At 45.1% G+C, this 22,200-nt stretch overlaps 17 non-coding genes across 17 annotated transcripts; all 17 read left to right on the top strand.

Moving 5' to 3' along the window:
- The first annotated feature begins 72 nt into the window (after positions 1–72).
- LOC141185448 (U2 spliceosomal RNA) lies at positions 73–263 on the top strand. The gene has a single exon (XR_012260110.1). It is a non-coding gene; the product is annotated as a U2 spliceosomal RNA (small nuclear RNA).
- A 1,120-nt stretch (positions 264–1,383) lies between these two features.
- LOC141184246 (U2 spliceosomal RNA) lies at positions 1,384–1,574 on the top strand. The gene has a single exon (XR_012259020.1). It is a non-coding gene; the product is annotated as a U2 spliceosomal RNA (small nuclear RNA).
- A 1,120-nt stretch (positions 1,575–2,694) lies between these two features.
- On the top strand, positions 2,695–2,885 carry LOC141188894 (U2 spliceosomal RNA). Its single transcript, XR_012262971.1, has one exon. It is a non-coding gene; the product is annotated as a U2 spliceosomal RNA (small nuclear RNA).
- Positions 2,886–4,006: 1,121 nt separating this feature from the next.
- Positions 4,007–4,197, top strand: LOC141188893 (U2 spliceosomal RNA). The gene has a single exon (XR_012262970.1). It is a non-coding gene; the product is annotated as a U2 spliceosomal RNA (small nuclear RNA).
- Positions 4,198–5,318: 1,121 nt separating this feature from the next.
- LOC141184619 (U2 spliceosomal RNA) lies at positions 5,319–5,509 on the top strand. The gene has a single exon (XR_012259357.1). It is a non-coding gene; the product is annotated as a U2 spliceosomal RNA (small nuclear RNA).
- A 1,121-nt stretch (positions 5,510–6,630) lies between these two features.
- Positions 6,631–6,821, top strand: LOC141188892 (U2 spliceosomal RNA). The gene has a single exon (XR_012262969.1). It is a non-coding gene; the product is annotated as a U2 spliceosomal RNA (small nuclear RNA).
- A 1,119-nt stretch (positions 6,822–7,940) lies between these two features.
- On the top strand, positions 7,941–8,131 carry LOC141188891 (U2 spliceosomal RNA). The gene has a single exon (XR_012262968.1). It is a non-coding gene; the product is annotated as a U2 spliceosomal RNA (small nuclear RNA).
- A 1,124-nt stretch (positions 8,132–9,255) lies between these two features.
- LOC141188890 (U2 spliceosomal RNA) lies at positions 9,256–9,446 on the top strand. Its single transcript, XR_012262967.1, has one exon. It is a non-coding gene; the product is annotated as a U2 spliceosomal RNA (small nuclear RNA).
- A 1,122-nt stretch (positions 9,447–10,568) lies between these two features.
- LOC141188888 (U2 spliceosomal RNA) lies at positions 10,569–10,759 on the top strand. The gene has a single exon (XR_012262965.1). It is a non-coding gene; the product is annotated as a U2 spliceosomal RNA (small nuclear RNA).
- A 1,121-nt stretch (positions 10,760–11,880) lies between these two features.
- LOC141188887 (U2 spliceosomal RNA) lies at positions 11,881–12,071 on the top strand. The gene has a single exon (XR_012262964.1). It is a non-coding gene; the product is annotated as a U2 spliceosomal RNA (small nuclear RNA).
- A 1,119-nt stretch (positions 12,072–13,190) lies between these two features.
- On the top strand, positions 13,191–13,381 carry LOC141191289 (U2 spliceosomal RNA). The gene has a single exon (XR_012265287.1). It is a non-coding gene; the product is annotated as a U2 spliceosomal RNA (small nuclear RNA).
- A 1,116-nt stretch (positions 13,382–14,497) lies between these two features.
- On the top strand, positions 14,498–14,688 carry LOC141188886 (U2 spliceosomal RNA). The gene has a single exon (XR_012262963.1). It is a non-coding gene; the product is annotated as a U2 spliceosomal RNA (small nuclear RNA).
- Positions 14,689–15,811: 1,123 nt separating this feature from the next.
- On the top strand, positions 15,812–16,002 carry LOC141184518 (U2 spliceosomal RNA). The gene has a single exon (XR_012259265.1). It is a non-coding gene; the product is annotated as a U2 spliceosomal RNA (small nuclear RNA).
- Positions 16,003–17,124: 1,122 nt separating this feature from the next.
- On the top strand, positions 17,125–17,315 carry LOC141188885 (U2 spliceosomal RNA). The gene has a single exon (XR_012262962.1). It is a non-coding gene; the product is annotated as a U2 spliceosomal RNA (small nuclear RNA).
- Positions 17,316–18,435: 1,120 nt separating this feature from the next.
- On the top strand, positions 18,436–18,626 carry LOC141188884 (U2 spliceosomal RNA). The gene has a single exon (XR_012262961.1). It is a non-coding gene; the product is annotated as a U2 spliceosomal RNA (small nuclear RNA).
- A 1,121-nt stretch (positions 18,627–19,747) lies between these two features.
- LOC141191206 (U2 spliceosomal RNA) lies at positions 19,748–19,938 on the top strand. Its single transcript, XR_012265205.1, has one exon. It is a non-coding gene; the product is annotated as a U2 spliceosomal RNA (small nuclear RNA).
- A 1,121-nt stretch (positions 19,939–21,059) lies between these two features.
- LOC141188882 (U2 spliceosomal RNA) lies at positions 21,060–21,250 on the top strand. The gene has a single exon (XR_012262960.1). It is a non-coding gene; the product is annotated as a U2 spliceosomal RNA (small nuclear RNA).
- The last annotated feature ends 950 nt before the right edge of the window (positions 21,251–22,200 follow it).

Raw genomic sequence — 22,200 nt, 5'->3', positions numbered from 1 at the left:
CAGGTGGCCATCTCCACAAATGGACTTTTCAGAATCCTTGGGTGGCACCGTAGTCGGAAACCAATTCTGGTTATCGCTTCTCGTCCTTTTGGCTAAGATCAAGTGTAGTATCTGTTCTTATCAGTTTAATATCTGATACGTCCCCTATCTGGGGACCATATATTAAATGGATTTTTAGAACAGGGAGATGGAAAAAGAGCTTGCTCTGTCCACTCCACGCATTGACCTGGTATTGCAGTATCTCCAGGACCGGTGCACCCCTTCTTTAATGCAGTTTCTAAAATCAGAAAGAATTGAATTCAATGCTTTTTGTTCATTTTGCTTGTTTGTCGGATTTTGGGATGGACTCTTTGGCTTTGCTTTTCTTCTCCTCATTGGATTTTTCATGTTAAAAGTTGCAGAAGCCAGATGACAAGCTCATTTTGGTTCAACTTCAGCAACTGTGCATTGCATTGCCATGTAATGTAATGTAATGCAATGCTATCTATCTAGCTCTCCCTCTATACTTCCTTTTGGATAAACAGACATATTAGGCAAGCATTTTGGAGCTTTCACCTAAATAACTACAGGTGGTGAGATAAGCTGCACAATATAATTGACCTTTCAGTATATTGTTGCACACACACCATCTATTTAGCAAATGCCCTTGTTATCAACAGCAGCCTTTTAAACTCACCTGAGCTAACAGGTATGTGAGCTGGTTACTCTGCTGCGCTTAAAATTTCTTTTTTGGTTTGCTACAATGCCTTGTCTGAAACGTTGTCTCCCTCTGCTGGAACACTGACTTCTTTCATTTAATGCCTGCAGACTATAAAAGAGAAACCAACCCAAAAAGTTTGGTTGATTAGTCTGTGGCATTCTTTTAAACTGTTGCTTATGGCGGTCTCTGTGAGCTTCTCAGTGACATTCAGCCATCCAGGTATCCCGCCTGCAGTAGACGGAATGTGGCAATGGAACGCTGGCTGCGCGTGTCATAATAGGCTCTGAGCCTTTATATACCTGCGCACAGCAGCAGCCACCTTCAGTCTGCTGCTGGACAGCCAGCAGCAGCAGCAGCAGGAGAGGTAATTAATCAGCAACCCTCCTGCTAAGGGTAGACAGCTGCTCGTTCCCCCCCCCCCCCGCCTTAATTGGTTCTCCTCCCTTCCAACGGTGTTGAGGCGGGTGGGAACAGCCGGGGGTTGAGGGTACTGTGCTAAAAGAGGTGGAGTTATGCAGATCTAAAACGCGTGGATTGCAGCAGCAGCAAGCCGAAAAGTGCAGGCATGTGAGGGATCTAGAGGTTGACAGCATGTCTTCTTAACGGGAGTCCAGGTGGCCATCTCCACAAATGGACTTTTCAGAATCCTTGGGTGGCACCGTAGTCGGAAACCAATTCTGGTTATCGCTTCTCGGCCTTTTGGCTAAGATCAAGTGTAGTATCTGTTCTTATCAGTTTAATATCTGATACGTCCCCTATCTGGGGACCATATATTAAATGGATTTTTAGAACAGGGAGATGGAAAAAGAGCTTGCTCTGTCCACTCCACGCATTGACCTGGTATTGCAGTATCTCCAGGACTGGTGCACCCCTTCTTTAATGCAGTTTCTAAAATCAGAAAGAATTGAATTCAATGCTTTTTGTTCATTTTGCTTGTTTGTCGGATTTTGGGATGGACTCTTTGGCTTTGCTTTTCTTCTCCTCATTGGATTTTTCATGTTAAAAGTTGCAGAAGCCAGATGACAAGCTCATTTTGGTTCAACTTCAGCAACTGTGCATTGCATTGCCATGTAATGTAATGTAATGCAATGCTATCTATCTAGCTCTCCCTCTATACTTCCTTTTGGATAAACAGACATATTAGGCAAGCATTTTGGAGCTTTCACCTAAATAACTACAGGTGGTGAGATAAGCTGCACAATATAATTGACCTTTCAGTATATTGTTGCACACACACCATCTATTTAGCAAATGCCCTTGTTATCAACAGCAGCCTTTTAAACTCACCTGAGCTAACAGGTATGTGAGCTGGTTACTCTGCTGCGCTTAAAATTTCTTTTTTGGTTTGCTACAATGCCTTTTCTGAAACGTTGTCTCCCTCTGCTGGAACACTGACTTCTTTCATTTAATGCCTGCAGACTATAAAAGAGAAACCAACCCAAAAAGTTTGGTTGATTAGTCTGTGGCATTCTTTTAAACTGTTGCTTATGGCGGTCTCTGTGAGCTTCTCAGTGACATTCAGCCATCCAGGTATCCCGCCTGCAGTAGACGGAATGTGGCAATGGAACGCTGGCTGCGCGTGTCATAATAGGCTCTGAGCCTTTATATACCTGCGCACAGCAGCAGCCACCTTCAGTCTGCTGCTGGACAGCCAGCAGCAGCAGCAGCAGGAGAGGTAATTAATCAGCAACCCTCCTGCTAAGGGTAGACAGCTGCTCGTTCAACCCCCCCCCCGCCTTAATTGGTTCTCCTCCCTTCCAACGGTGTTGAGGCGGGTGGGAACAGCCGGGGGTTGAGGGTACTGTGCTAAAAGAGGTGGAGTTATGCAGATCTAAAACGCGTGGATTGCAGCAGCAGCAAGCCGAAAAGTGCAGGCATGTGAGGGATCTAGAGGTTGACAGCATGTCTTCTTAACGGGAGTCCAGGTGGCCATCTCCACAAATGGACTTTTCAGAATCCTTGGGTGGCACCGTAGTCGGAAACCAATTCTGGTTATCGCTTCTCGGCCTTTTGGCTAAGATCAAGTGTAGTATCTGTTCTTATCAGTTTAATATCTGATACGTCCCCTATCTGGGGACCATATATTAAATGGATTTTTAGAACAGGGAGATGGAAAAAGAGCTTGCTCTGTCCACTCCACGCATTGACCTGGTATTGCAGTATCTCCAGGACCGGTGCACCCCTTCTTTAATGCAGTTTCTAAAATCAGAAAGAATTGAATTCAATGCTTTTTGTTCATTTTGCTTGTTTGTCGGATTTTGGGATGGACTCTTTGGCTTTGCTTTTCTTCTCCTCATTGGATTTTTCATGTTAAAAGTTGCAGAAGCCAGATGACAAGCTCATTTTGGTTCAACTTCAGCAACTGTGCATTGCATTGCCATGTAATGTAATGTAATGCAATGCTATCTATCTAGCTCTCCCTCTATACTTCCTTTTGGATAAACAGACATATTAGGCAAGCATTTTGGAGCTTTCACCTAAATAACTACAGGTGGTTAGATAAGCTGCACAATATAATTGACCTTTCAGTATATTGTTGCACACACACCATCTATTTAGCAAATGCCCTTGTTATCAACAGCAGCCTTTTAAACTCACCTGAGCTAACAGGTATGTGAGCTGGTTACTCTGCTGCGCTTAAAATTTCTTTTTTGGTTTGCTACAATGCCTTTTCTGAAACGTTGTCTCCCTCTGCTGGAACACTGACTTCTTTCATTTAATGCCTGCAGACTATAAAAGAGAAACCAACCCAAAAAGTTTGGTTGATTAGTCTGTGGCATTCTTTTAAACTGTTGCTTATGGCGGTCTCTGTGAGCTTCTCAGTGACATTCAGCCATCCAGGTATCCCGCCTGCAGTAGACGGAATGTGGCAATGGAACGCTGGCTGCGCGTGTCATAATAGGCTCTGAGCCTTTATATACCTGCGCACAGCAGCAGCCACCTTCAGTCTGCTGCTGGACAGCCAGCAGCAGCAGCAGCAGGAGAGGTAATTAATCAGCAACCCTCCTGCTAAGGGTAGACAGCTGCTCGTTCCACCCCCCCCCCCGCCTTAATTGGTTCTCCTCCCTTCCAACGGTGTTGAGGCGGGTGGGAACAGCCGGGGGATGAGGGTACTGTGCTAAAGGAGGTGGAGTTATGCAGATCTAAAACGCGTGGATTGCAGCAGCAGCAAGCCGAAAAGTGCAGGCATGTGAGGGATCTAGAGGTTGACAGCATGTCTTCTTAACGGGAGTCCAGGTGGCCATCTCCACAAATGGACTTTTCAGAATCCTTGGGTGGCACCGTAGTCGGAAACCAATTCTGGTTATCGCTTCTCGGCCTTTTGGCTAAGATCAAGTGTAGTATCTGTTCTTATCAGTTTAATATCTGATACGTCCCCTATCTGGGGACCATATATTAAATGGATTTTTAGAACAGGGAGATGGAAAAAGAGCTTGCTCTGTCCACTCCACGCATTGACCTGGTATTGCAGTATCTCCAGGACCGGTGCACCCCTTCTTTAATGCAGTTTCTAAAATCAGAAAGAATTGAATTCAATGCTTTTTGTTCATTTTGCTTGTTTGTCGGATTTTGGGATGGACTCTTTGGCTTTGCTTTTCTTCTCCTCATTGGATTTTTCATGTTAAAAGTTGCAGAAGCCAGATGACAAGCTCATTTTGGTTCAACTTCAGCAACTGTGCATTGCATTGCCATGTAATGTAATGTAATGCAATGCTATCTATCTAGCTCTCCCTCTATACTTCCTTTTGGATAAACAGACATATTAGGCAAGCATTTTGGAGCTTTCACCTAAATAACTACAGGTGGTGAGATAAGCTGCACAATATAATTGACCTTTCAGTATATTGTTGCACACACACCATCTATTTAGCAAATGCCCTTGTTATCAACAGCAGCCTTTTAAACTCACCTGAGCTAACAGGTATGTGAGCTGGTTACTCTGCTGCGCTTAAAATTTCTTTTTTGGTTTGCTACAATGCCTTTTCTGAAACGTTGTCTCCCTCTGCTGGAACACTGACTTCTTTCATTTAATGCCTGCAGACTATAAAAGAGAAACCAACCCAAAAAGTTTGGTTGATTAGTCTGTGGCATTCTTTTAAACTGTTGCTTATGGCGGTCTCTGTGAGCTTCTCAGTGACATTCAGCCATCCAGGTATCCCGCCTGCAGTAGACGGAATGTGGCAATGGAACGCTGGCTGCGCGTGTCATAATAGGCTCTGAGCCTTTATATACCTGCGCACAGCAGCAGCCACCTTCAGTCTGCTGCTGGACAGCCAGCAGAAGCAGCAGCAGGAGAGGTAATTAATCAGCAACCCTCCTGCTAAGGGTAGACAGCTGCTCGTTCCACCCCCCCCCCCGCCTTAATTGGTTCTCCTCCCTTCCAACGGTGTTGAGGCGGGTGGGAACAGCCGGGGGTTGAGGGTACTGTGCTAAAAGAGGTGGAGTTATGCAGATCTAAAACGCGTGGATTGCAGCAGCAGCAAGCCGAAAAGTGCAGGCATGTGAGGGATCTAGAGGTTGACAGCATGTCTTCTTAACGGGAGTCCAGGTGGCCATCTCCACAAATGGACTTTTCAGAATCCTTGGGTGGCACCGTAGTCGGAAACCAATTCTGGTTATCGCTTCTCGGCCTTTTGGCTAAGATCAAGTGTAGTATCTGTTCTTATCAGTTTAATATCTGATACGTCCCCTATCTGGGGACCATATATTAAATGGATTTTTAGAACAGGGAGATGGAAAAAGAGCTTGCTCTGTCCACTCCACGCTTTGACCTGGTATTGCAGTATCTCCAGGACCGGTGCACCCCTTCTTTAATGCAGTTTCTAAAATCAGAAAGAATTGAATTCAATGCTTTTTGTTCATTTTGCTTGTTTGTCGGATTTTGGGATGGACTCTTTGGCTTTGCTTTTCTTCTCCTCATTGGATTTTTCATGTTAAAAGTTGCAGAAGCCAGATGACAAGCTCATTTTGGTTCAACTTCAGCAACTGTGCATTGCATTGCCATGTAATGTAATGTAATGCAATGCTATCTATCTAGCTCTCCCTCTATACTTCCTTTTGGATAAACAGACATATTAGGCAAGCATTTTGGAGCTTTCACCTAAATAACTACAGGTGGTGAGATAAGCTGCACAATATAATTGACCTTTCAGTATATTGTTGCACACACACCATCTATTTAGCAAATGCCCTTGTTATCAACAGCAGCCTTTTAAACTCACCTGAGCTAACAGGTATGTGAGCTGGTTACTCTGCTGCGCTTAAAATTTCTTTTTTGGTTTGCTACAATGCCTTTTCTGAAACGTTGTCTCCCTCTGCTGGAACACTGACTTCTTTCATTTAATGCCTGCAGACTATAAAAGAGAAACCAACCCAAAAAGTTTGGTTGATTAGTCTGTGGCATTCTTTTAAACTGTTGCTTATGGCGGTCTCTGTGAGCTTCTCATTGACATTCAGCCATCCAGGTATCCCGCCTGCAGTAGACGGAATGTGGCAATGGAACGCTGGCTGCGTGTGTCATAATAGGCTCTGAGCCTTTATATACCTGCGCACAGCAGCAGCCACCTTCAGTCTGCTGCTGGACAGCCAGCAGCAGCAGCAGCAGGAGAGGTAATTAATCAGCAACCCTCCTGCTAAGGGTAGACAGCTGCTCGTTCCACCCCCCCCCCCGCCTTAATTGGTTCTCCTCCCTTCCAACGGTGTTGAGGCGGGTGGGAACAGCTGGGGGTTGAGGGTACTGTGCTAAAAGAGGTGGAGTTATGCAGATCTAAAACGCGTGGATTGCAGCAGCAGCAAGCCGAAAAGTGCAGGCATGTGAGGGATCTAGAGGTTGACAGCATGTCTTCTTAACGGGAGTCCAGGTGGCCATCTCCACAAATGGACTTTTCAGAATCCTTGGGTGGCACCGTAGTCGGAAACCAATTCTGGTTATCGCTTCTCGGCCTTTTGGCTAAGATCAAGTGTAGTATCTGTTCTTATCAGTTTAATATCTGATACGTCCCCTATCTGGGGACCATATATTAAATGGATTTTTAGAACAGGGAGATGGAAAAAGAGCTTGCTCTGTCCACTCCACGCATTGACCTGGTATTGCAGTATCTCCAGGACCGGTGCACCCCTTCTTTAATGCAGTTTCTAAAATCAGAAAGAATTGAATTCAATGCTTTTTGTTCATTTTGCTTGTTTGTCGGATTTTGGGATGGACTCTTTGGCTTTGCTTTTCTTCTCCTCATTGGATTTTTCATGTTAAAAGTTGCAGAAGCCAGATGACAAGCTCATTTTGGTTCAACTTCAGCAACTGTGCATTGCATTGCCATGTAATGTAATGTAATGCAATGCTATCTATCTAGCTCTCCCTCTATACTTCCTTTTGGATAAACAGACATATTAGGCAAGCATTTTGGAGCTTTCACCTAAATAACTACAGGTGGTGAGATAAGCTGCACAATATAATTGACCTTTCAGTATATTGTTGCACACACACCATCTATTTAGCAAATGCCCTTGTTATCAACAGCAGCCTTTTAAACTCACCTGAGCTAACAGGTATGTGAGCTGGTTACTCTGCTGCGCTTAAAATTTCTTTTTTGGTTTGCTACAATGCCTTTTCTGAAACGTTGTCTCCCTCTGCTGGAACACTGACTTCTTTCATTTAATGCCTGCAGACTATAAAAGAGAAACCAACCCAAAAAGTTTGGTTGATTAGTCTGTGGCATTCTTTTAAACTGTTGCTTATGGCGGTCTCTGTGAGCTTCTCAGTGACATTCAGCCATCCAGGTATCCCGCCTGCAGTAGACGGAATGTGGCAATGGAACGCTGGCTGCGCGTGTCATAATAGGCTCTGAGCCTTTATATACCTGCGCACAGCAGCAGCCACCTTCAGTCTGCTGCTGGACAGCCAGCAGCAGCAGCAGCAGGAGAGGTAATTAATCAGCAACCCTCCTGCTAAGGGTAGACAGCTGCTCGTTCCACCCCCCCCCGCCTTAATTGGTTCTCCTCCCTTCCAACGGTGTTGAGGCGGGTGGGAACAGCCGGGGGTTGCGGGTACTGTGCTAAAAGAGGTGGAGTTATGCAGATCTAAAACGCGTGGATTGCAGCAGCAGCAAGCCGAAAAGTGCAGGCATGTGAGGGATCTAGAGGTTGACAGCATGTCTTCTTAACGGGAGTCCAGGTGGCCATCTCCACAAATGGACTTTTCAGAATCCTTGGGTGGCACCGTAGTCGGAAACCAATTCTGGTTATCGCTTCTCGGCCTTTTGGCTAAGATCAAGTGTAGTATCTGTTCTTATCAGTTTAATATCTGATACGTCCCCTATCTGGGGACCATATATTAAATGGATTTTTAGAACAGGGAGATGGAAAAAGAGCTTGCTCTGTCCACTCCACGCATTGACCTGGTATTGCAGTATCTCCAGGACCGGTGCACCCCTTCTTTAATGCAGTTTCTAAAATCAGAAAGAATTGAATTCAATGCTTTTTGTTCATTTTGCTTGTTTGTCGGATTTTGGGATGGACTCTTTGGCTTTGCTTTTCTTCTCCTCATTGGATTTTTCATGTTAAAAGTTGCAGAAGCCAGATGACAAGCTCATTTTGGTTCAACTTCAGCAACTGTGCATTGCATTGCCATGTAATGTAATGTAATGCAATGCTATCTATCTAGCTCTCCCTCTATACTTCCTTTTGGATAAACAGACATATTAGGCAAGCATTTTGGAGCTTTCACCTAAATAACTACAGGTGGTGAGATAAGCTGCACAATATAATTGACCTTTCAGTATATTGTTGCACACACACCATCTATTTAGCAAATGCCCTTGTTATCAACAGCAGCCTTTTAAACTCACCTGAGCTAACAGGTATGTGAGCTGGTTACTCTGCTGCGCTTAAAATTTCTTTTTTGGTTTGCTACAATGCCTTTTCTGAAACGTTGTCTCCCTCTGCTGGAACACTGACTTCTTTCATTTAATGCCTGCAGACTATAAAAGAGAAACCAACCCAAAAAGTTTGGTTGATTAGTCTGTGGCATTCTTTTAAACTGTTGCTTATGGCGGTCTCTGTGAGCTTCTCAGTGACATTCAGCCATCCAGGTATCCCGCCTGCAGTAGACGGAATGTGGCAATGGAACGCTGGCTGCGCGTGTCATAATAGGCTCTGAGCCTTTATATACCTGCGCACAGCAGCAGCCACCTTCAGTCTGCTGCTGGACAGCCAGCAGCAGCAGCAGCAGGAGAGGTAATTAATCAGCAACCCTCCTGCTAAGGGTAGACAGCTGCTCATTCCACCGCCCCCCCCCCCGCCTTAATTGGTTCTCCTCCCTTCCAACGGTGTTGAGGCGGGTGGGAACAGCCGGGGGTTGAGGGTACTGTGCTAAAAGAGGTGGAGTTATGCAGATCTAAAACGCGTGGATTGCAGCAGCAGCAAGCCGAAAAGTGCAGGCATGTGAGGGATCTAGAGGTTGACAGCATGTCTTCTTAACGGGAGTCCAGGTGGCCATCTCCACAAATGGACTTTTCAGAATCCTTGGGTGGCACCGTAGTCGGAAACCAATTCTGGTTATCGCTTCTCGGCCTTTTGGCTAAGATCAAGTGTAGTATCTGTTCTTATCAGTTTAATATCTGATACGTCCCCTATCTGGGGACCATATATTAAATGGATTTTTAGAACAGGGAGATGGAAAAAGAGCTTGCTCTGTCCACTCCACGCATTGACCTGGTATTGCAGTATCTCCAGGACCGGTGCACCCCTTCTTTAATGCAGTTTCTAAAATCAGAAAGAATTGAATTCAATGCTTTTTGTTCATTTTGCTTGTTTGTCGGATTTTGGGATGGACTCTTTGGCTTTGCTTTTCTTCTCCTCATTGGATTTTTCATGTTAAAAGTTGCAGAAGCCAGATGACAAGCTCATTTTGGTTCAACTTCAGCAACTGTGCATTGCATTGCCATGTAATGTAATGTAATGCAATGCTATCTATCTAGCTCTCCCTCTATACTTCCTTTTGGATAAACAGACATATTAGGCAAGCATTTTGGAGCTTTCACCTAAATAACTACAGGTGGTGAGATAAGCTGCACAATATAATTGACCTTTCAGTATATTGTTGCACACACACCATCTATTTAGCAAATGCCCTTGTTATCAACAGCAGCCTTTTAAACTCACCTGAGCTAACAGGTATGTGAGCTGGTTACTCTGCTGCGCTTAAAATTTCTTTTTTGGTTTGCTACAATGCCTTTTCTGAAACGTTGTCTCCCTCTGCTGGAACACTGACTTCTTTCATTTAATGCCTGCAGACTATAAAAGAGAAACCAACCCAAAAAGTTTGGTTGATTAGTCTGTGGCATTCTTTTAAACTGTTGCTTATGGCGGTCTCTGTGAGCTTCTCAGTGACATTCAGCCATCCAGGTATCCCGCCTGCAGTAGACGGAATGTGGCAATGGAACGCTGGCTGCGCATGTCATAATAGGCTCTGAGCCTTTATATACCTGCGCACAGCAGCAGCCACCTTCAGTCTGCTGCTGGACAGCCAGCAGCAGCAGCAGCAGGAGAGGTAATTAATCAGCAACCCTCCTGCTAAGGGTAGACAGCTGCTCGTTCCACCCCCCCCCCCCGCCTTAATTGGTTCTCCTCCCTTCCAACGGTGTTGAGGCGGGTGGGAACAGCCGGGGGTTGAGGGTACTGTGCTAAAAGAGGTGGAGTTATGCAGATCTAAAACGCGTGGATTGCAGCAGCAGCAAGCCGAAAAGTGCAGGCATGTGAGGGATCTAGAGGTTGACAGCATGTCTTCTTAACGGGAGTCCAGGTGGCCATCTCCACAAATGGACTTTTCAGAATCCTTGGGTGGCACCGTAGTCGGAAACCAATTCTGGTTATCGCTTCTCGGCCTTTTGGCTAAGATCAAGTGTAGTATCTGTTCTTATCAGTTTAATATCTGATACGTCCCCTATCTGGGGACCATATATTAAATGGATTTTTAGAACAGGGAGATGGAAAAAGAGCTTGCTCTGTCCACTCCACGCATTGACCTGGTATTGCAGTATCTCCAGGACCGGTGCACCCCTTCTTTAATGCAGTTTCTAAAATCAGAAAGAATTGAATTCAATGCTTTTTGTTCATTTTGCTTGTTTGTCGGATTTTGGGATGGACTCTTTGGCTTTGCTTTTCTTCTCCTCATTGGATTTTTCATGTTAAAAGTTGCAGAAGCCAGATGACAAGCTCATTTTGGTTCAACTTCAGCAACTGTGCATTGCATTGCCATGTAATGTAATGTAATGCAATGCTATCTATCTAGCTCTCCCTCTATACTTCCTTTTGGATAAACAGACATATTAGGCAAGCATTTTGGAGCTTTCACCTAAATAACTACAGGTGGTGAGATAAGCTGCACAATATAATTGACCTTTCAGTATATTGTTGCACACACACCATCTATTTAGCAAATGCCCTTGTTATCAACAGCAGCCTTTTAAACTCACCTGAGCTAACAGGTATGTGAGCTGGTTACTCTGCTGCGCTTAAAATTTCTTTTTTGGTTTGCTACAATGCCTTTTCTGAAACGTTGTCTCCCTCTGCTGGAACACTGACTTCTTTCATTTAATGCCTGCAGACTATAAAAGAGAAACCAACCCAAAAAGTTTGGTTGATTAGTCTGTGGCATTCTTTTAAACTGTTGCTTATGGCGGTCTCTGTGAGCTTCTCAGTGACATTCAGCCATCCAGGTATCCCGCCTGCAGTAGACGGAATGTGGCAATGGAACGCTGGCTGCGCGTGTCATAATAGGCTCTGAGCCTTTATATACCTGCGCACAGCAGCAGCCACCTTCAGTCTGCTGCTGGACAGCCAGCAGCAGCAGCAGCAGGAGAGGTAATTAATCAGCAACCCTCCTGCTAAGGGTAGACAGCTGCTCGTTCCACCCCCCCCCCCGCCTTAATTGGTTCTCCTCCCTTCCAACGGTGTTGAGGCGGGTGGGAACAGCCGGGGGTTGAGGGTACTGTGCTAAAAGAGGTGGAGTTATGCAGATCTAAAACGCGTGGATTGCAGCAGCAGCAAGCCGAAAAGTGCAGGCATGTGAGGGATCTAGAGGTTGACAGCATGTCTTCTTAACGGGAGTCCAGGTGGCCATCTCCACAAATGGACTTTTCAGAATCCTTGGGTGGCACCGTAGTCGGAAACCAATTCTGGTTATCGCTTCTCGGCCTTTTGGCTAAGATCAAGTGTAGTATCTGTTCTTATCAGTTTAATATCTGATACGTCCCCTATCTGGGGACCATATATTAAATGGATTTTTAGAACAGGGAGATGGAAAAAGAGCTTGCTCTGTCCACTCCACGCATTGACCTGGTATTGCAGTATCTCCAGGACCGGTGCACCCCTTCTTTAATGCAGTTTCTAAAATCAGAAAGAATTGAATTCAATGCTTTTTGTTCATTTTGCCTGTTTGTCGGATTTTGGGATGGACTCTTTGGCTTTGCTTTTCTTCTCCTCATTGGATTTTTCATGTTAAAAGTTGCAGAAGCCAGATGACAAGCTCATTTTGGTTCAACTTCAGCAACTGTGCATTGCATTGCCATGTAATGTAATGTAATGCAATGCTATCTATCTAGCTCTCCCTCTATACTTCCTTTTGGATAAACAGACATATTAGGCAAGCATTTTGGAGCTTTCACCTAAATAACTACAGGTGGTGAGATAAGCTGCACAATATAATTGACCTTTCAGTATATTGTTGCACACACACCATCTATTTAGCAAATGCCCTTGTTATCAACAGCAGCCTTTTAAACTCACCTGAGCTAACAGGTATGTGAGCTGGTTACTCTGCTGCGCTTAAAATTTCTTTTTTGGTTTGCTACAATGCCTTTTCTGAAACGTTGTCTCCCTCTGCTGGAACACTGACTTCTTTCATTTAATGCCTGCAGACTATAAAAGAGAAACCAACCCAAAAAGTTTGGTTGATTAGTCTGTGGCATTCTTTTAAACTGTTGCTTATGGCGGTCTCTGTGAGCTTCTCAGTGACATTCAGCCATCCAGGTATCCCGCCTGCAGTAGACGGAATGTGGCAATGGAACGCTGGCTGCGCGTGTCATAATAGGCTCTGAGCCTTTATATACCTGCGCACAGCAGCAGCCACCTTCAGTCTGCTGCTGGACAGCCAGCAGCAGCAGCAGCAGGAGAGGTAATTAATCAGCAACCCTCCTGCTAAGGGTAGACAGCTGCTCGTTCCACCCCCCCCCGCCTTAATTGGTTCTCCTCCCTTCCAACGGTGTTGAGGCGGGTGGGAACAGCCGGGGGTTGAGGGTACTGTGCTAAAAGAGGTGGAGTTATGCAGATCTAAAACGCGTGGATTGCAGCAGCAGCAAGCCGAAAAGTGCAGGCATGTGAGGGATCTAGAGGTTGACAGCATGTCTTCTTAACGGGAGTCCAGGTGGCCATCTCCACAAATGGACTTTTCAGAATCCTTGGGTGGCACCGTAGTCGGAAACCAATTCTGGTTATCGCTTCTCGGCCTTTTGGCTAAGATCAAGTGTAGTATCTGTTCTTATCAGTTTAATATCTGATACGTCCCCTATATGGGGACCATATATTAAATGGATTTTTAGAACAGGGAGATGGAAAAAGAGCTTGCTCTGTCCACTCCACGCATTGACCTGGTATTGCAGTATCTCCAGGACCGGTGCACCCCTTCTTTAATGCAGTTTCTAAAATCAGAAAGAATTGAATTCAATGCTTTTTGTTCATTTTGCTTGTTTGTCGGATTTTGGGATATACTCTTTGGCTTTGCTTTTCTTCTCCTCATTGGATTTTTCATGTTAAAAGTTGCAGAAGCCAGATGACAAGCTCATTTTGGTTCAACTTCAGCAACTGTGCATTGCATTGCCATGTAATGTAATGCAATGCTATCTATCTAGCTCTCCCTCTATACTTCCTTTTGGATAAACAGACATATTAGGCAAGCATTTTGGAGCTTTCACCTAAATAACTACAGGTGGTGAGATAAGCTGCACAATATAATTGACCTTTCAGTATATTGTTGCACACACACCATCTATTTAGCAAATGCCCTTGTTATCAACAGCAGCCTTTTAAACTCACCTGAGCTAACAGGTATGTGAGCTGGTTACTCTGCTGCGCTTAAAATTTCTTTTTTGGTTTGCTACAATGCCTTTTCTGAAACGTTGTCTCCCTCTGCTGGAACACTGACTTCTTTCATTTAATGCCTGCAGACTATAAAAGAGAAACCAACCCAAAAAGTTTGGTTGATTAGTCTGTGGCATTCTTTTAAACTGTTGCTTATGGCAGTCTCTGTGAGCTTCTCAGTGACATTCAGCCATCCAGGTATCCCGCCTGCAGTAGACGGAATGTGGCAATGGAACGCTGGCTGCGCGTGTCAAATAGGCTCTGAGCCTTTATATACCTGCGCACAGCAGCAGCCACCTTCAGTCTGCTGCTGGACAGCCAGCAGCAGCAGCAGGAGAGGTAATTAATCAGCAACCCTCCTGCTAAGGGTAGACAGCTGCTCGTTCCACCCCCCCCCCCCCCCGCCTTAATTGGTTCTCCTCCCTTCCAACGGTGTTGAGGCGGGTGGGAACAGCCGGGGGTTGAGGGTACTGTGCTAAAAGAGATGGAGTTATGCAGATCTAAAACGCGTGGATTGCAGCAGCAGCAAGCCGAAAAGTGCAGGCATGTGAGGGATCTAGAGGTTGACAGCATGTCTTCTTAACGGGAGTCCAGGTGGCCATCTCCACAAATGGACTTTTCAGAATCCTTGGGTGGCACCGTAGTCGGAAACCAATTCTGGTTATCGCTTCTCGGCCTTTTGGCTAAGATCAAGTGTAGTATCTGTTCTTATCAGTTTAATATCTGATACGTCCCCTATCTGGGGACCATATATTAAATGGATTTTTAGAACAGGGAGATGGAAAAAGAGCTTGCTCTGTCCACTCCACGCATTGACCTGGTATTGCAGTATCTCCAGGACCGGTGCACCCCTTCTTTAATGCAGTTTCTAAAATCAGAAAGAATTGAATTCAATGCTTTTTGTTCATTTTGCTTGTTTGTCGGATTTTGGGATGGACTCTTTGGCTTTGCTTTTCTTCTCCTCATTGGATTTTTCATGTTAAAAGTTGCAGAAGCCAGATGACAAGCTCATTTTGGTTCAACTTCAGCAACTGTGCATTGCATTGCCATGTAATGTAATGTAATGCAATGCTATCTATCTAGCTCTCCCTCTATACTTCCTTTTGGATAAACAGACATATTAGGCAAGCATTTTGGAGCTTTCACCTAAATAACTACAGGTGGTGAGATAAGCTGCACAATATAATTGACCTTTCAGTATATTGTTGCACACACACTATCTATTTACAAATGCCCTTGTTATCAACAGCAGCCTTTTAAACTCACCTTAGCTAACAGGTATGTGAGCTGGTTACTCTGCTGCGCTTAAAATTTCTTTTTTGGTTTGCTACAATGCCTTTTCTGAAACGTTGTCTCCCTCTGCTGGAACACTGACTTCTTTCATTTAATGCCTGCAGACTATAAAAGAGAAACCAACCCAAAAAGTTTGGTTGATTAGTCTGTGGCATTCTTTTAAACTGTTGCTTATGGCGGTCTCTGTGAGCTTCTCAGTGACATTCAGCCATCCAGGTATCCCGCCTGCAGTAGACGGAATGTGGCAATGGAACGCTGGCTGCGCGTGTCATAATAGGCTCTGAGCCTTTATATACCTGCGCACAGCAGCAGCCACCTTCAGTCTGCTGCTGGACAGCCAGCAGCAGCAGCAGCAGGAGAGGTAATTAATCAGCAACCCTCCTGCTAAGGGTAGACAGATGCTCGTTCCACCCCCCCCCCCCCCGCCTTAATTGGTTCTCCTCCCTTCCAACGGTGTTGAGGCGGGTGGGAACAGCCGGGGGTTGAGGGTACTGTGCTAAAAGAGGTGGAGTTATGCAGATCTAAAACGCGTGGATTGCAGCAGCAGCAAGCCGAAAAGTGCAGGCATGTGAGGGATCTAGAGGTTGACAGCATGTCTTCTTAACGGGAGTCCAGGTGGCCATCTCCACAAATGGACTTTTCAGAATCCTTGGGTGGCACCGTAGTCGGAAACCAATTCTGGTTATCGCTTCTCGGCCTTTTGGCTAAGATCAAGTGTAGTATCTGTTCTTATCAGTTTAATATCTGATACGTCCCCTATCTGGGGACCATATATTAAATGGATTTTTAGAACAGGGAGATGAAAAAAGAGCTTGCTCTGTCCACTCCACGCATTGACCTGGTATTGCAGTATCTCCAGGACCGGTGCACCCCTTCTTTAATGCAGTTTCTAAAATCAGAAAGAATTGAATTCAATGCTTTTTGTTCATTTTGCTTGTTTGTCGGATTTTGGGATGGACTCTTTGGCTTTGCTTTTCTTCTCCTCATTGGATTTTTCATGTTAAAAGTTGCAGAAGCCAGATGACAAGCTCATTTTGGTTCAACTTCAGCAACTGTGCATTGCATTGCCATGTAATGTAATGTAATGCAATGCTATCTATCTAGCTCTCCCTCTATACTTCCTTTTGGATAAACAGACATATTAGGCAAGCATTTTGGAGCTTTCACCTAAATAACTACAGGTGGTGAGATAAGCTGCACAATATAATTGACCTTTCAGTATATTGTTGCACACACACCATCTATTTAGCAAATGCCCTTGTTATCAACAGCAGCCTTTTAAACTCACCTGAGCTAACAGGTATGTGAGCTGGTTACTCTGCTGCGCTTAAAATTTCTTTTTTGGTTTGCTACAATGCCTTTTCTGAAACGTTGTCTCCCTCTGCTGGAACACTGACTTCTTTCATTTAATGCCTGCAGACTATAAAAGAGAAACCAACCCAAAAAGTTTGGTTGATTAGTCTGTGGCATTCTTTTAAACTGTTGCTTATGGCGGTCTCTGTGAGCTTCTCAGTGACATTCAGCCATCCAGGTATCCCGCCTGCAGTAGACGGAATGTGGCAATGGAACGCTGGCTGCGCGTGTCATAATAGGCTCTGAGCCTTTATATACCTGCGCACAGCAGCAGCCACCTTCAGTCTGCTGCTGGACAGCCAGCAGCAGCAGCAGCAGGAGAGGTAATTAATCAGCAACCCTCCTGCTAAGGGTAGACAGCTGCTCGTTCCACCCCCCCCCCCCGCCTTAATTGGTTCTCCTCCCTTCCAACGGTGTTGAGGCGGGTGGGAACAGCCGGGGGTTGAGGGTACTGTGCTAAAAGAGGTGGAGTTATGCAGATCTAAAACGCGTGGATTGCAGCAGCAGCAAGCCGAAAAGTGCAGGCATGTGAGGGATCTAGAGGTTGACAGCATGTCTTCTTAACGGGAGTCCAGGTGGCCATCTCCACAAATGGACTTTTCAGAATCCTTGGGTGGCACCGTAGTCGGAAACCAATTCTGGTTATCGCTTCTCGGCCTTTTGGCTAAGATCAAGTGTAGTATCTGTTCTTATCAGTTTAATATCTGATACGTCCCCTATCTGGGGACCATATATTAAATGGATTTTTAGAACAGGGAGATGGAAAAAGAGCTTGCTCTGTCCACTCCACGCATTGACCTGGTATTGCAGTATCTCCAGGACCGGTGCACCCCTTCTTTAATGCAGTTTCTAAAATCAGAAAGAATTGAATTCAATGCATTTTGTTCATTTTGCTTGTTTGTCGGATTTTGGGATGGACTCTTTGGCTTTGCTTTTCTTCTCCTCATTGGATTTTTCATGTTAAAAGTTGCAGAAGCCAGATGACAAGCTCATTTTGGTTCAACTTCAGCAACTGTGCATTGCATTGCCATGTAATGTAATGTAATGCAATGCTATCTATCTAGCTCTCCCTCTATACTTCCTTTTGGATAAACAGACATATTAGGCAAGCATTTTGGAGCTTTCACCTAAATAACTACAGGTGGTGAGATAAGCTGCACAATATAATTGACCTTTCAGTATATTGTTGCACACACACCATCTATTTAGCAAATGCCCTTGTTATCAACAGCAGCCTTTTAAACTCACCTGAGCTAACAGGTATGTGAGCTGGTTACTCTGCTGCGCTTAAAATTTCTTTTTTGGTTTGCTACAATGCCTTTTCTGAAACGTTGTCTCCCTCTGCTGGAACACTGACTTCTTTCATTTAATGCCTGCAGACTATAAAAGAGAAACCAACCCAAAAAGTTTGGTTGATTAGTCTGTGGCATTCTTTTAAACTGTTGCTTATGGCGGTCTCTGTGAGCTTCTCAGTGACATTCAGCCATCCAGGTATCCCGCCTGCAGTAGACGGAATGTGGCAATGGAACGCTGGCTGCGCGTGTCATAATAGGCTCTGAGCCTTTATATACCTGCGCACAGCAGCAGCCACCTTCAGTCTGCTGCTGGACAGCCAGCAGCAGCAGCAGCAGGAGAGGTAATTAATCAGCAACCCTCCTGCTAAGGGTAGACAGCTGCTCGTTCCACCCCCCCCCCGCCTTAAATGGTTCTCCTCCCTTCCGACGGTGTTGAGGCGGGTGGGAACAGCCGGGGGTTGAGGGTACTGTGCTAAAAGAGGTGGAGTTATGCAGATCTAAAACGCGTGGATTGCACCAGCAGCAAGCCGAAAAGTGCAGGCATGTGAGGGATCTAGAGGTTGACAGCATGTCTTCTTAACGGGAGTCCAGGTGGCCATCTCCACAAATGGACTTTTCAGAATCCTTGGGTGGCACCGTAGTCAGAAACCAATTCTGGTTATCGCTTCTCGGCCTTTTGGCTAAGATCAAGTGTAGTATCTGTTCTTATCAGTTTAATATCTGATACGTCCCCTATCTGGGGACCATATATTAAATGGATTTTTAGAACAGGGAGATGGAAAAAGAGCTTGCTCTGTCCACTCCACGCATTGACCTGGTATTGCAGTATCTCCAGGACCGGTGCACCCCTTCTTTAATGCAGTTTCTAAAATCAGAAAGAATTGAATTCAATGCTTTTTGTTCATTTTGCTTGTTTGTCGGATTTTGGGATGGACTCTTTGGCTTTGCTTTTCTTCTCCTCATTGGATTTTTCATGTTAAAAGTTGCAGAAGCCAGATGACAAGCTCATTTTGGTTCAACTTCAGCAACTGTGCATTGCATTGCCATGTAATGTAATGTAATGCAATGCTATCTATCTAGCTCTCCCTCTATACTTCCTTTTGGATAAACAGACATATTAGGCAAGCATTTTGGAGCTTTCACCTAAATAACTACAGGTGGTGAGATAAGCTGCATAATATAATTGACCTTTCAGTATATTGTTGCACACACACCATCTATTTAGCAAATGCCCTTGTTATCAACAGCAGCCTTTTAAACTCACCTGAGCTAACAGGTATGTGAGCTGGTTACTCTGCTGCGCTTAAAATTTCTTTTTTGGTTTGCTACAATGCCTTTTCTGAAACGTTGTCTCCCTCTGCTGGAACACTGACTTCTTTCATTTAATGCCTGCAGACTATAAAAGAGAAACCAACCCAAAAAGTTTGGTTGATTAGTCTGTGGCATTCTTTTAAACTGTTCCTTATGGCGGTCTCTGTGAGCTTCTCAGTGACATTCAGCCATCCAGGTATCCCGCCTGCAGTAGACGGAATGTGGCAATGGAACGCTGGCTGCGCGTGTCATAATAGGCTCTGAGCCTTTATATACCTGCGCACAGCAGCAGCCACCTTCAGTCTGCTGCTGGACAGCCAGCAGCAGCAGCAGCAGGAGAGGTAATTAATCAGCAACCCTCCTGCTAAGGGTAGACAGCTGCTCGTTCCACCCCCCCCCCCGCCTTAATTGGTTCTCCTCCCTTCCAACGGTGTTGAGGCGGGTGGGAACAGCCGGGGGTTGAGGGTACTGTGCTAAAAGAGGTGGAGTTATGCAGATCTAAAACGCGTGGATTGCAGCAGCAGCAAGCCGAAAAGTGCAGGCATGTGAGGGATCTAGAGGTTGACAGCATGTCTTCTTAACGGGAGTCCAGGTGGCCATCTCCACAAATTGACTTTTCAGAATCCTTGGGTGGCACCGTAGTCGGAAACCAATTCTGGTTATCGCTTCTTGGCCTTTTGGCTAAGATCAAGTGTAGTATCTGTTCTTATCAGTTTAATATCTGATACGTCCCCTATCTGGGGACCATATATTAAATGGATTTTTAGAACAGGGAGATGGAAAAAGAGCTTGCTCTGTCCACTCCACGCATTGACCTGGTATTGCAGTATCTCCAGGACCGGTGCACCCCTTCTTTAATGCAGTTTCTAAAATCAGAAAGAATTGAATTCAATGCTTTTTGTTCATTTTGCTTGTTTGTCGGATTTTGGGATGGACTCTTTGGCTTTGCTTTTCTTCTCCTCATTGGATTTTTCATGTTAAAAGTTGCAGAAGCCAGATGACAAGCTCATTTTGGTTCAACTTCAGCAACTGTGCATTGCATTGCCATGTAATGTAATGTAATGCAATGCTATCTATCTAGCTCTCCCTCTATACTTCCTTTTGGATAAACAGACATATTAGGCAAGCATTTTGGAGCTTTCACCTAAATAACTACAGGTGGTGAGATAAGCTGCACAATATAATTGACCTTTCAGTATATTGTTGCACACACACCATCTATTTAGCAAATGCCCTTGTTATCAACAGCAGCCTTTTAAACTCACCTGAGCTAACAGGTATGTGAGCTGGTTACTCTGCTGCGCTTAAAATTTCTTTTTTGGTTTGCTACAATGCCTTTTCTGAAACGTTGTCTCCCTCTGCTGGAACACTGACTTCTTTCATTTAATGCCTGCAGACTATAAAAGAGAAACCAACCCAAAAAGTTTGGTTGATTAGTCTGTGGCATTCTTTTAAACTGTTGCTTATGGCGGTCTCTGTGAGCTTCTCAGTGACATTCAGCCATCCAGGTATCCCGCCTGCAGTAGACGGAATGTGGCAATGGAACGCTGGCTGCGCGTGTCACAATAGGCTCTGAGCCTTTATATACCTGCGCACAGCAGCAGCCACCTTCAGTCTGCTGCTGGACAGCCAGCAGCAGCAGCAGCAGGAGAGGTAATTAATCAGCAACCCTCCTGCTAAGGGTAGACAGCTGCTCGTTCCACCCCCCCCCCCGCCTTAATTGGTTCTCCTCCCTTCCAACGGTGTTGAGGCGGGTGGGAACAGCCGGGGGTTGAGGGTACTGTGCTAAAAGAGGTGGAGTTATGCAGATCTAAAACGCGTGGATTGCAGCAGCAGCAAGCCGAAAAGTGCAGGCATGTGAGGGATCTAGAGGTTGACAGCATGTCTTCTTAACGGGAGTCCAGGTGGCCATCTCCACAAATGGACTTTTCAGAATCCTTGGGTGGCACCGTAGTCGGAAACCAATTCTGGTTATCGCTTCTCGGCCTTTTGGCTAAGATCAAGTGTAGTATCTGTTCTTATCAGTTTAATATCTGATACGTCCCCTATCTGGGGACCATATATTAAATGGATTTTTAGAACAGGGAGATGGAAAAAGAGCTTGCTCTGTCCACTCCACGCATTGACCTGGTATTGCAGTATCTCCAGGACCGGTGCACCCCTTCTTTAATGCAGTTTCTAAAATCAGAAAGAATTGAATTCAATGCTTTTTGTTCATTTTGCTTGTTTGTCGGATTTTGGGATGGACTCTTTGGCTTTGCTTTTCTTCTCCTCATTGGATTTTTCATGTTAAAAGTTGCAGAAGCCAGATGACAAGCTCATTTTGGTTCAACTTCAGCAACTGTGCATTGCATTGCCATGTAATGTAATGTAATGCAATGCTATCTATCTAGCTCTCCCTCTATACTTCCTTTTGGATAAACAGACATATTAGGCAAGCATTTTGGAGCTTTCACCTAAATAACTACAGGTGGTGAGATAAGCTGCACAATATAATTGACCTTTCAGTATATTGTTGCACACACACCATCTATTTAGCAAATGCCCTTGTTATCAACAGCAGCCTTTTAAACTCACCTGAGCTAACAGGTATGTGAGCTGGTTACTCTGCTGCGCTTAAAATTTCTTTTTTGGTTTGCTACAATGCCTTTTCTGAAACGTTGTCTCCCTCTGCTGGAACACTGACTTCTTTCATTTAATGCCTGCAGACTATAAAAGAGAAACCAACCCAAAAAGTTTGGTTGATTAGTCTGTGGCATTCTTTTAAACTGTTGCTTATGGCGGTCTCTGTGAGCTTCTCAGTGACATTCAGCCATCCAGGTATCCCACCTGCAGTAGACGGAATGTGGCAATGGAACGCTGGCTGCGCGTGTCATAATAGGCTCTGAGCCTTTATATACCTGCGCACAGCAGCAGCCACCTTCAGTCTGCTGCTGGACAGCCAGCAGCAGCAGCAGCAGGAGAGGTAATTAATCAGCAACCCTCCTGCTAAGGGTAGACAGCTGCTCGTTCCACCCCCCCCCCCCCCCGCCTTAATTGGTTCTCCTCCCTTCCAACGGTGTTGAGGCGGGTGGGAACAGCCGGGGGTTGAGGGTACTGTGCTAAAAGAGGTGG

The sequence above is a fragment of the Phyllobates terribilis genome, unplaced genomic scaffold (assembly GCF_046119375.1).
Source record: "Phyllobates terribilis strain yellow unplaced genomic scaffold, ASM4611937v1 Scaffold_40__1_contigs__length_11209783, whole genome shotgun sequence".
Classification (NCBI taxonomy): Eukaryota; Metazoa; Chordata; class Amphibia; order Anura; family Dendrobatidae; genus Phyllobates; species Phyllobates terribilis.
Note: the sequence above shows the minus strand (reverse complement) of the source record. Positions and strands in the feature narration are given on the sequence as shown.